This window comes from Globicephala melas, chromosome 20 (genome assembly GCF_963455315.2).
Source record: "Globicephala melas chromosome 20, mGloMel1.2, whole genome shotgun sequence".
Taxonomy (NCBI): Eukaryota; Metazoa; Chordata; class Mammalia; order Artiodactyla; family Delphinidae; genus Globicephala; species Globicephala melas.
In genome coordinates, this window is record NC_083333.1 from 14,071,162 (window position 1) to 14,082,653 (window position 11,492).

Consider the following 11,492-nt stretch of genomic DNA (forward strand, 5'->3'; position numbering starts at 1 on the left):
GTTTGGCATCTGTTTTACGACCCCTGGAGAGCCGGGGTGGCGGGGTAGGTTTATTCTGTGTGTGTCTCCAGGGTGCAGACCCAGGGCCAGGGGAGCAGAGTTCTCAAGGCAGGTTTCAGCTGCATGTCAAAGCACGTTGCTAACCTGTAGGGGCTGCCCCACGCGTGAAAATGGTGGCTCTTGGAGGTGAGACACCTTTGCAAGGGCTTTGACTGGAGGCCACTGGGAAGTTTATACGGGAGACTCCTTGGTGGGGCAGGGGAGACTCATTAGAAGGTGGGCTCTCAGTCCTAAAGCCTCTGCTGTCTGTCTGCCCCTCCCATCTGCCCTCTTACCACTGGGCAGCAGTGCGTGCTCTCGCCTGTAGATGGCAGCCTAGGCTCAGTAGGGGCCCAGCCTGCTCCATGCAGGGGTTCTCACCCTTGGCCTGGTATCTTCTCACCTGAGAGGGCTTACAAACTCCTGATGCCTGGAGGGTGAGAGGTGGGAGAGGGGAGAAGGACTGCACCCCCAGAGTGTGATTTAATTGCTTTTGGGTGTGGCCTGGGTCTGGGGATTTTTAGAGCTCCCAGGTAGCTCTAGAGGGAGTGACTGAGTGCTTTGACTCTGCCATTTCTGTGGGTTCAATGGCTGGTTTGTTTCACATTCTGTGCTTTCACTGTACTCTGCAAGGGGTGCCTGGGTGCCCATGAGAAGAGGTGTCACCAGAAGCTATAAAAAATAGAGCTCATTACAGGAGAGAAAATAAAAAGATCCCCCCCCCCCAAAACAAGAGGGAGAGAGGAAACAGGAGCCCACACAGTGCACAGGAGGGAGTGATAGGCATTTGATTCCCTCAGGAAATGAATTCAGCCAGGCCACGCAGGGGGCAGGGAACCCTCTGGAAGGCAGGTCTGGGGCCTGGAGACTGGTCTCCTCCAGTAGCAGGGGCTTTGGCTTGTGGCCAGGCGGTGGCATTTCTGGGATTCAGGACTCTATGGGGACTCGGCAGAAGTGGATTCACAGGGAGTTTGAGGGGCCTCCTGAGGCAGACCTTAGCCTGGGAGGAACTGGGCTCCCGCCATGATGGTGAACTGACCCCAGCGTCTGCCCTAAGATCTGCCGCAGCCTGGCGTCGGGATCCACAGAGAAGGTGCCCTCTGTCCATAGCAGCAGATGCAGCTATTTCCATAGCGCCTCGGGATACTGGGGCATAAACCACGCTGCTCTGGCCAGGCTGGGACTACGGTGAGGCGAGTGAGTGCACAATTTAAGGAGGCAACAAAGGACTCGATCGTTAATGAGATTAATAATATTTCAATGCAATATTTTAAAAATCAAAATTAATGCAAAAGAATGCATGATGAACAAAATAGCAACATTTTAAATTAAGACGGGATGGGATTAGTGGGTCTTCTTTTGCCTTGGTTCCACTGTGGCACGGCTTTTCTCTGGGCTCTCTACCGAAGCGCAGGCAAAGGGCAGAGGGGGAGGCTTCTCCCACTTTCCACCTGCACTTTGCCAGAGCCACCCATCAGCTTTGGCCCCTGGAGAACTTTAGGTCTTTAGTCCTGCTGGGGACTGTTGTGGCCGGCAGAGCAGTGGTGCCACCTAGCGGGGACTCCAGGTAGAGCACCAGAGATGCCCAGATGCTGTCCACAAGAGGGCTTGTCAGGCATGTGGAAGACATGGCTTGGGGACTGGCACTGGTGGCAGTGGAAGCGGGTCAGCCGGGGGCATGGGAACAGATGGACCAGGAGGTGGGGAACTGTGAAGCAGTGTTGCTGAGATGCTGTTAGTTCTTCCGTGCTGGGTACCCCTAGGGGAGGGTATTCCCATTACACAGCACCAGGAATCTGAATTTTAAAATAGCTGCTTTAAGAGTTTACCTTTAGGGAGATCATTAGAATGAACAGGGGAGGCTTAAAAGCAGATCCCCAGGCTCTAGCCCAACCTACTGAATCAGACTCTCCAGGCAGAACTCTAAATTCTGTGTGTTTTAAAAAGTACACCAGGCAGCCTGATGTCCAGCTCGGTTAGGAACCCTGGGGTCGTGCGGATCGTTCGTTTCCCGGGTGAGGACCCGAAACCTGGAGAGTGAGCTGACCAAGATGATGAAAGAAACTGGAAGCAACGTTAAGACTGGAACTCATAGTACCCAAAGCAATCTACAGATTCAGTGCAATCCCTATCAAACTACCACTGGCGTTTTTCACAGAACTAGGACAAAAAATTGCACAATTTGTATGGAAACACAAAAGACCCTGAACAGCCAAAGCAATCTGGAGAAAGAAAAACGGAGCTGGAGGAATCGGGCTCCCTGACTTCAGACTCTACTACAAAGCTACAGTAATCAAGACAGTGTCAAGACTGGCACAAAAACAGAAATATAGATCAATGGAACAGGATAGAAAGCCCGGAGATAAACCCACGCACCTGTGGTCACCTTATCTTTGATAAAGCAGGCAAGAATGTACAGTGCAGAAAAGACAGCCTCTTCAGTAAGTGGTGCTGGGAAAACTGGACAGCTACATGTAAAAGAATGAGATTAGAACACTCCCTAACACCATACACAAAAATAAACTCAAAATGGATTAAAGACCTAAACGTAAGGTCAGACACCACCAAACTCTTAGAGGATAACATAGGCAGAGCACTCTATGACATACATCACAGCAAGATCCTTTCTGACCCACCTCCTAGAGTAATGGAAATAAAAACAAAAATAAACAAATGGGACCTAATGAAACTTCCAAGCTTTTGCACAGCAAAGGAAACCATAAACAAGATGAAAAGACAACCCTCAGAATGGGAGAAAATATTTGCAAACGAAGCAACTGACAAAGGATTAATCTCTAAAATATACAAGCAGCTTATGCAGCTCAATGTCAAAAAAACAAACAACCCAATCCAAAAATGGGCAGAAGATCTAAATAGACATTTCTCCAAAGAAGACATACAGATGGCCAAGAAGCACATGAAAAGCTGCTCAACATCACTACTTACTAGAGAAATGCAAATCAAAACTACAATGAGGTATCACCTCACACCGGTCAGAATGGCCATCATCAAAAAATCTACAAACAGTAAATGCTGGAGAGGGTGTGGAGAAAAGGGAACCTTCTTGCACTGCTGGTGGGAATGTAAATTGATACAGCCACTATGGAGAACAGTATGGAGATTCTTTAAAAAACTAAAAACAGAACTACCATATGACCCAGCAATCCCACTACTGGGCATATACCCTGAGAAAACCATAATTTAAAAAGAATCATGCACCACAATGTTCATTGCAGCTCTATTTACGATAGCCAGGTCATGGAAGCAACCTAAGTGTCCATCCACAGACGAATGGATAAAGAAGATGTGGCACATATATACAATGGAATATTACTCAGCCATATAAAGAAATGAAATTGAGTTATTTGTAGTCAGGTGGATGGACCTAGAGTCTGTCATACAGAGTGAAGTAAGTCAGGAAGAGAAAAACAAATACCGTATGCTAACACATATATATAGAATCTAGAAAAAAAAAAAAAGGTTCTGAAGAACCTAGGGGCAGGACAGGAATAAAGACACAGCCATAGAGAATGGACTTGAGGATATGGGGAGGGGGAAGGGTGAGCTGTGACAAAGTGAGAGAGTGGCATGGACATATATACACTACCAAACGTAAAATAGATAGCTAGTGGGAAGCAGCCGCATAGCACAGGGAGATCAGCTCGGTGCTTTGTGACCACCTAGAGGGGTGGGATAGGGTGGGAGGGAGGGAGGAGATATGGGGATATATGTATACGTATAGCTGATTCACTTTGTTACACAGCAGCGACTAACACACCATGTGAAGCAATTCTACTCCAATAGAGATGTTAAAAGAAAAAAAAGATGAACTGGAATTTTCTTACTCCTAGTTCTCACCCTAGTACTTCCAGTGACTAAGCTCGTGTGTGTGTGTGTGTGTGCACGTGCATGTGCGTGCACGTGTGTGTTTGAAATACAAGGTATGGGGATAGGAACTGTGATACAAAGATGAGGAAGACAGGAAGTCGCAACTCCTCCTTAGGGAGAGCAGAGGGAATAAAAACGTACCCCTGGAAACGTGTGCCAGGTCTCAGGTCATGACCGCTGGTGGGTGCAGAGGACCAAGAGGGCCCGAGATAGGTTAGGGTTTCAACACGTGGAGGTGGCCGGGTGGGAGGAGCACGTTTGTGGGCATGTGGGGCATAGGCAGGGCGTGTGTGCTCAGCTGGTAGGCAGAGGGGAGCACTGATGGTGTCTGGGCAGAGCAGTGACAGACTGGAGTTGGGTTTCAGATAGGAGGACTCGGGAGGATGAAGCCCTATCGAGTAATTTGCGTGGGCTTGGCTGTGGCTTTGGTTGCCTTGAACCCTATCTTTTGGCCAGATGACTTGTGACCCGAGTGAACCTCAGATCCCACATCTTCACCTCACCAGCCTTCACAACTCAGGAGGGGTTTCCATGCAACCATGAAAGGCAGGAAGAGACAAAATTGCTTCTTCCTTTGCTGTAATGATTAATATTCAAACTGTCTTTTTATCTCAGGAGCTCACGATGATTTAAAACATGGAACTACTATTAATATTTCCTTTCAGAGATGGCTCGGGCCACAAAAACGGCCCGTGTTCATCTTTAACCCCATATTTCAGAGGATGAAATGACGGTAGTAGACCGCTCAGGATTACAAGGCAGGACAGGTCGAGCGAGCGTGAACTGAGTGTCAGCACCGAGCCACTCAGGCAGCGGAAATGTCCCTGGGACCAGAGCTGGGAATTCGAATCCCAGCTGTAGAGCTGTCTGGGGTCCAGAGGTTTGGGGGTCCCTCACGGCTGACAGGACTGATTGTAGGCCTGGGGGCAGCCCCGTGGGTGCTGCCACTCTGCCCCCTCCCTAGGGCGATACGGACGAAGGGGGAGGGGCAGGTGGCAGAAGACGCTATTCACGGCCCCTCCGATTGCACCAGGACCAGCTGATCCTCCCGGGGGGCCTCCCAGCGCCTGTGCTGCCGTATCCCTCAGAACCACTCAGAAGGCGAGGCTGGGCCCCGTGGGCTGCACGCTCTCGGCCGTGGGAGGTTGCTTGTGGCCACGTCACACTGACTCAGTGTATGTCTGTTGGTCACTCGTGACACTAGACCTGAGACCCTCTGTGGTCTGGATTTACCGTGGGACTGGAGGCAAGTCACTTAAACAGAGAAGAACTCGTGTCCTTTATTCTCCTTTCCAAAAGGGACCACCCCGCCTTCGCTGCCTCTGGGCTGCTGTGGGAATGACCTGGAGAGCACCTTTTAGAACAGAGCCTAAATGGTGTCCAGCCCCAGGCACGTTCCCCTCATCCCCACCGCTGGGCACCGGGACGTGACCACTGGGGTGGCTGGCGAGAAGGGTCCGACTTCTCTCTGCCTCCCTGACTTGACTCCACTTGGTGGGCGTCTCAAGCCAGCCTGGGGGTGGAGGGGAGACAGGCCAGTGGGCCCCTAGGGAGACAGAAGGAGGTGTTGGGTTTCTAGCTGCGGACCTTTATGTGAAAGGCTGGCTCTGACCCCTGGGCATGAGGCCAGGAAGCCCCGAAAATAAGCCTACATAAACGCCTTCTTCCTCATGTCTCCACACCTGTTGCCCAGGGGACAGAGACCCCCCCAGGCCCAGAATAGGTGCAGCTGCCGCGATGCTAACCCCGCCCCGCGCTGGGGCTGCGCCGTATTTGGAAATGTTCGTGCCGCCAGACTTGGGACCTCAGAGCAGGAGGCCTCTCTCCCCTTTCGTGGTCTGGCTTTCTTGGAGACTTCTGTCCGCCCCTTTCCTGTTCCTGGGCACGTAGTAGGCAGCTGGTAAACGACAGGTGAATGTGTCAGTGTGTGAGACCACAGACCTGAGACGGGTGGCGGCAAAGCGTGGGGCGATGCCGGCTCCACACTGGGCACGGTCTTCACACGGCAGCACCTCGCCCCCCTGGGCCTCCTCGGGGGTACTTGACTCTTTCTCCAGGCTTCTGAGCCAGTGTGAGCTACAGATAGCCGTGCCCACAACCGTCGTTTCAGGAAGCCAAGAAATTCAAGTGTATGGTCAGGATTGCTGACAGATTGGTAAAGACCAGCTTCTGGGTTATTATTGTCTTTATTAGTGACAGGAGAAGCAGAAAATCAGAAGAACTGGTTTTCCCCAGGCACACAGAGTCCCCCACCTCTTTTCCCTTCTTACTAGGAATTCAGTTCAGCACATGCGTTGAGCACCTGCTGGGTATAGAACACTACTCACTGCTAAGGGGATTGACTTTCTTTTGGTTTCTGATTATAAAAGCATGTCACCCGCTCACCTTCCTCAGTCTCCCATGCCTCTGTGTTTGGTTTTGATTTGTTTTCCATCATCATTATTTGAATACTTATATTTCCTTGACGGTCCTTGCGGTTCAAGGTTCCGTCTAATTTATTTGTGTATCTCTGGGTCGCTGAGTAACCCTCTGCTGATGACAATGGTCCATTTTCTTTATCTGAGATGCTCCTTCTCTCCACAAGCTGGTGTCAGGTTCTGACGAAGGTGGCCTAAGGGTGACTCTCATCTGCTCCCTGGACCTCCTCAGGGCTCCTCAGGACCACCTCTAAGTTGACAGAACGTGGAGAAGGCCACCAAATGCCCAGGCTTCTTGCCGCTCACTGCCGTGGAAAGCATGAAACATCTTAGCTAAAAATAATCGGTGCCCTCCTGGGCCGCAGCTGCTGCACCTGTGGGCACAGGGGCCTCCGGAATGTCTCGGCCTTGCTCAGCCGTAACCGGATCACGGCTCAGCCCCAGCAAGCAGCCTCGGGACCTCTCAGCCTCAGATGTTTTTAGCAGTGGGATTATTGGGAGGGGTGGAAATAGGCCTCTGTGTTCTGGGCAGCTTCCTCAGCCCACATTCCCAGGCACACTTTGCTTTATTAAAGCGCTCAGCTGTCGCGGGGACCAGGCGTGGAGGAAGGGAAGGCTGCCCTCCCCAGCAGGAGGAGGCTGCAGGCTGCAGTCAGTTGCTCCCCATGAGGACACGTTGCTCTTATTAGAAGCTGAATCCCTTGCATGTTGTTAAGAAGGGGGCCCTCTGCAAATCGTAAATCAAGATCTCATCACTTCCAAATAAAGGAGTCCTAGCCCACGGTCTCTTTAGAGTTGACAGATATGTTTTTTAAATCCTGTGTTGAGCACATATTTTTTGTATAATTAAAAAATTATAAAAGTAATAAAAAATAGAAATGTACTGCCAAGAGATTCGAGGCTCAGTAAAGAATCCAGGAAGAGTTTTCTGGATAGTGTAAGAATTACAGGGGAAAAAGTAAATTCTATGTCCAACTACCAGGAAAAATACAATAGAAGAGAAAAGTGAGTCTATTTAGAAAAAGGAAAAGTAACTTGAACTGGCCCTTAATCTGGAGGTCGTGGGATTCCACCCAGAGAACTTATCCAGAAGGGGGCACCTTCACCCTTTTTTGCCATCCTGTTTTGGGATTCATGTGCAAAAGGACCAGGAGATACTGCAAATGAGCTAAGTCACCCAAGTTCCTACTGAACTTGGTCTGTCTGAGGGGAGACTGTCTGAAGACGGGGTGGGCTGGGTTGGTGGTCGAGAGAAGGGCTATAGTGGAGGCCTGGAGGAAGTTAACGGAAATAGTCTAACAGTCAAAAGGAAAAACATTACACTGTGAGTTTATCCATCCAATTCTGATGGACCCTCACCCCTGAGCCCACCTCCTCAAGCTATTATATTTCTTGCATCTGTTTCCCAGCTGCTCAGGTAGGCGGCACTTTGTAGTGTAAAGCAGTCTTGGGATCTAGAGAGAATCCCAGCTCTGCCATCTTGACCTCGAGCAAGCTACTCTGTGGTTCCGTTTCTTCATCTGTAAAGCAGGGGCGGGACGATAGTCCTGTCTTGTCATCACTGAGTCAATATGCAGTGCTGAGAGCCCGGGGAAGGAGTTCAGGGACAGGGCCTGAGTCCACCCTCCTCCTCTCCGTTCCCAGACACACCTGCTCCCACGTGTGTCTATAGATTAAATAAGGCAGGGCCTTATTTGGAATGAGATTCGTGCTTTCTCTCCACAGTAACAGGGCTTATATTTTCTATAGTCACAGGCATCCTTTGCTTCATGGAATAAATGAACACTGGCACAGTTGGTCACAATATGAACTCACAGAAAATGAATTTTTCCATTTTATCCTTCACAAAATCAGAGCCTAAAAGAGATAGTTATGGATCGCTTCCAGAACCCATCTCCTCATCTTCTCCTTCATGGGAAATACTGCACTTTGCCAGTGTGTGGACGTGTCAGGTCCTACAGTCTCAGAGGTTTTCAGGTTTGTAGCCCAGTTCTGCATAAAATGCATCAGGGACCTCTTTTTTTCAATCCTTTGTCTGAAATTCTGTGAAACAAGTTCACTGCAAAGGTGGCCATTCCTGCTTACCTGCCTTCTTTTTTTCTTTCTTTCTTCCTTTCTTACCTGTATTTTTTTTTTATATTTATTTATTTGGTTGTGCCGGGTCTTAGTTGCAGCAGGCAAGCTCCTTAGTTGTGGGAAGCGGGTTCCTTAGTTGCAGGCAGCACCAGCTCCTTAGTTGCAGCACTTGGGCTCATTAGTTGTGGCAGGTGGGTTCCTTAGTTGTGGCATGCATGTGGGATCTAGTTCCCTGAGCAGGGATTGAACCCTGGGCCCCCGCATTGGGAGCTCGGAGTCTTAACCATTGCGCCACCAGGGAAGTCCCTCTTACCTGTATTTTATTATGTATTTTTTAAAGATAAGGACTATTTTAGAAATCATAATCACAATATTACCTTGAAAATGAACAATAATCCCATATCATCGTCGAATATCCCGTCAGTATTCGAATTTTACCAGATGGGATATGCATGTGTGTGTCCTAACAAGGTCCAGGCAGAGCAGTTTGGGGGGTAGGTCTAAGTCTCCTTTAATCTATAGTGTCCCCCTTCCATTTCTTTAATGTATTTCTCCTTGCCATTTATGTATTGAAAAAACTAGATGTTGTGTTCATTTGAGTTCCTCGTATCCTGGAGTTTATTGGTTGTATCTTGGTCTGTTTCTGCTTTTCCTGTAAGTTGGTGGACACATTTAGGGTCTTGATCAGACCCCTGTCAGATTGCTGGCAGGAATTCTTCCTGGGCGGTGGTGTATATACTTCTGTCAGGAGGCGTGTCACGTCCGGTTGTCTTATTTTTGTGACGCTAGTAGCCATAATTCATCAGGGGTTCATAATTCATATTACAGTGGTGACATACCAGGTCTTTCATTTTCATTCTTCATCTACCAGTTTGAATACCTCTGGAATGAGAAGCTTCATTTTCTTTTTCTATTCCCCACTTTCCCCAGAAGGCAGCTTATAGCTGTCCTTGTACAGACTGAGAGGCTCTGAGCAACTGCAGCCCTTTGGGCCCAGCCTCAGGCCAGGGTCGGGACCAGGCCTGTTCTCATTGCTGTGATTTCCTCTCAGTAACAGCCACCACCAGGAGGCCACACCACTTTCTAGTCACATTGTTGCCAGAAAGCATTGAAAGCACATCAAAGAGATGTGGTGTTTGAGGTAAAATTATCTGAAATCACTGATAGGCCAAATCTGACATCCGTAGTGACCTTCTTCCTGTAGAATGACAAATCCCAGGAGGTGCTGAACTCCCCTAGGCCTTGAACTCCTCCTGAGTCAAGCTGGGTCATCTAATCACCTAGAATCAGATAAAGAAGGGAACTTGACAGCTATTTCTGATAACGACGAACAAATGATTCTACGTTTGAAGATGCTGTTTCCGGTAGTAGGTCGTCCAGGTAGCTTTCTGACTTCCTGCTGTATTTTCCCTTATGCTAAAGACAGTTTTACCCTGGATAAAGGGTGAGATTTTCTGTTGCGTGGCTTTGAAACAGTGGAGACTGAGCCAAGAACTCAGTAGTTTTTTAAAAAATTTTTTTAACATCTTTATTGGAGTATAATTGCTTTACAATAGTGTGTTAGTTTCTGCTGTATGACAAAGTGAATCAGTTGTACATATACATATATCCCCATATCCCCTCCCTCTTGCATCTCCCTCCCACCCTCCCTATGCCACCCCTCTAGGTGGTCACAAAGCACCGAGCTGATCTCCCTGTGCTATGCGGCTGCTTCCCACTAGCTATTTTACATTTGGTCGTGTATATATATGCCCATGCCACTCTCTCACTTCGTCCCAGATTACCCTGCTCCCTCCCCGTGTCCTCAAGTCCATTCTCTACTTCTGCATGTTTATTCCTGTCCTGCCCCTAGGTTCTTCAGAACCGTTTTTTGTTTTGTTTTGTTTTTTTACATTCCATATATATGTGTTAGCATATGGTATTTGTTTTTCTCTTTCTGACTTACTTCACTCTCTATGACAGACTCTAGGTCCATCCACCTGACTACAAATAACTCAATTTCGTTTCTTTTCATGGCTGAGTAATATTCCATTGTATATATGTGCCACATCTTCTTTATCCATTCATCTGTCGATGGACACTTAGGTTGCTTCCATGCCCTGGCTATTGTAAATAGAGCTGCAATGAACATTGTGGTATGTGACTCTTTTTGAATTATGGTTTTCTTAGGGTATATGCCCAGTAGTGGGATTGCTAGGTCATATGGTAGTTTTTAGTTTTTTAAGGAACCTCCATACTGTTCTCCATAGTGGCTGTATGAATTTACACTCCCACCAACAGTGCAAGAAGGTTCCCTTTTCTCCACACCCTCTCCAGCATTTATTGTTTGTAGATTTTTTGATGATGGCCATTCTAACTGGTGTGAGGTGATACCTCATCGTAGTTTTGATTTGCATTTCTCTAATGATTAGTGATGTTGAGCATCCTTTCATGTGTTTGTTGGCAATCTGTATATCTTCTTTGGAGAAACGTCTCTTTAGAGCTTCTGCCCATTTTTGGATTGGGTTGTTTTTTTGTTTTGTTTTGTTTTTTGCGATACACGGGACTCTCACTGTTGTGGCCTCTCCCGTTGCAGAGCACAGGCTCCGGACGCGCGGGCCCAGCCGCTCTGCGGCATGTGGGATCTTCCCGGACCAGGGCACGAACCCGCGTCCCCTGCATCGGCAGGCGGACTCTCAACCACTGTGCCACCAGGGGAGCCCGGGTTTTTTTTTTTAATACTGAGCTGCATGAGCTGCTTGTATATTTTGGAGATTAATCCTTTGTCAGTTGCTTCATTTGCAAATATTTTTTTCCCATTCTGAGGGTTGTCTTTTCGTCTTGCTTATGGTTTCCTTTGTTGTGCAAAAGCTTTGAAGTTTCATTAGGTCCCATTTGTTTATTTTGTTTTTATTTCCGTTTCTCTAGGAGGTGGGTCAAAAAGCATCTTGCTGTGATTTAGGTCATGGAGTGTTCTGCCTGTGTTTTCCTCTAAGAGTTCTATAGTGTCTGGCCTTACATTTAGGCCTGTAATCCGTTTATTTTATTATTTGTGTGTATGGTGTTAGGGAGTGTTCTAATCTCACTCTTTTA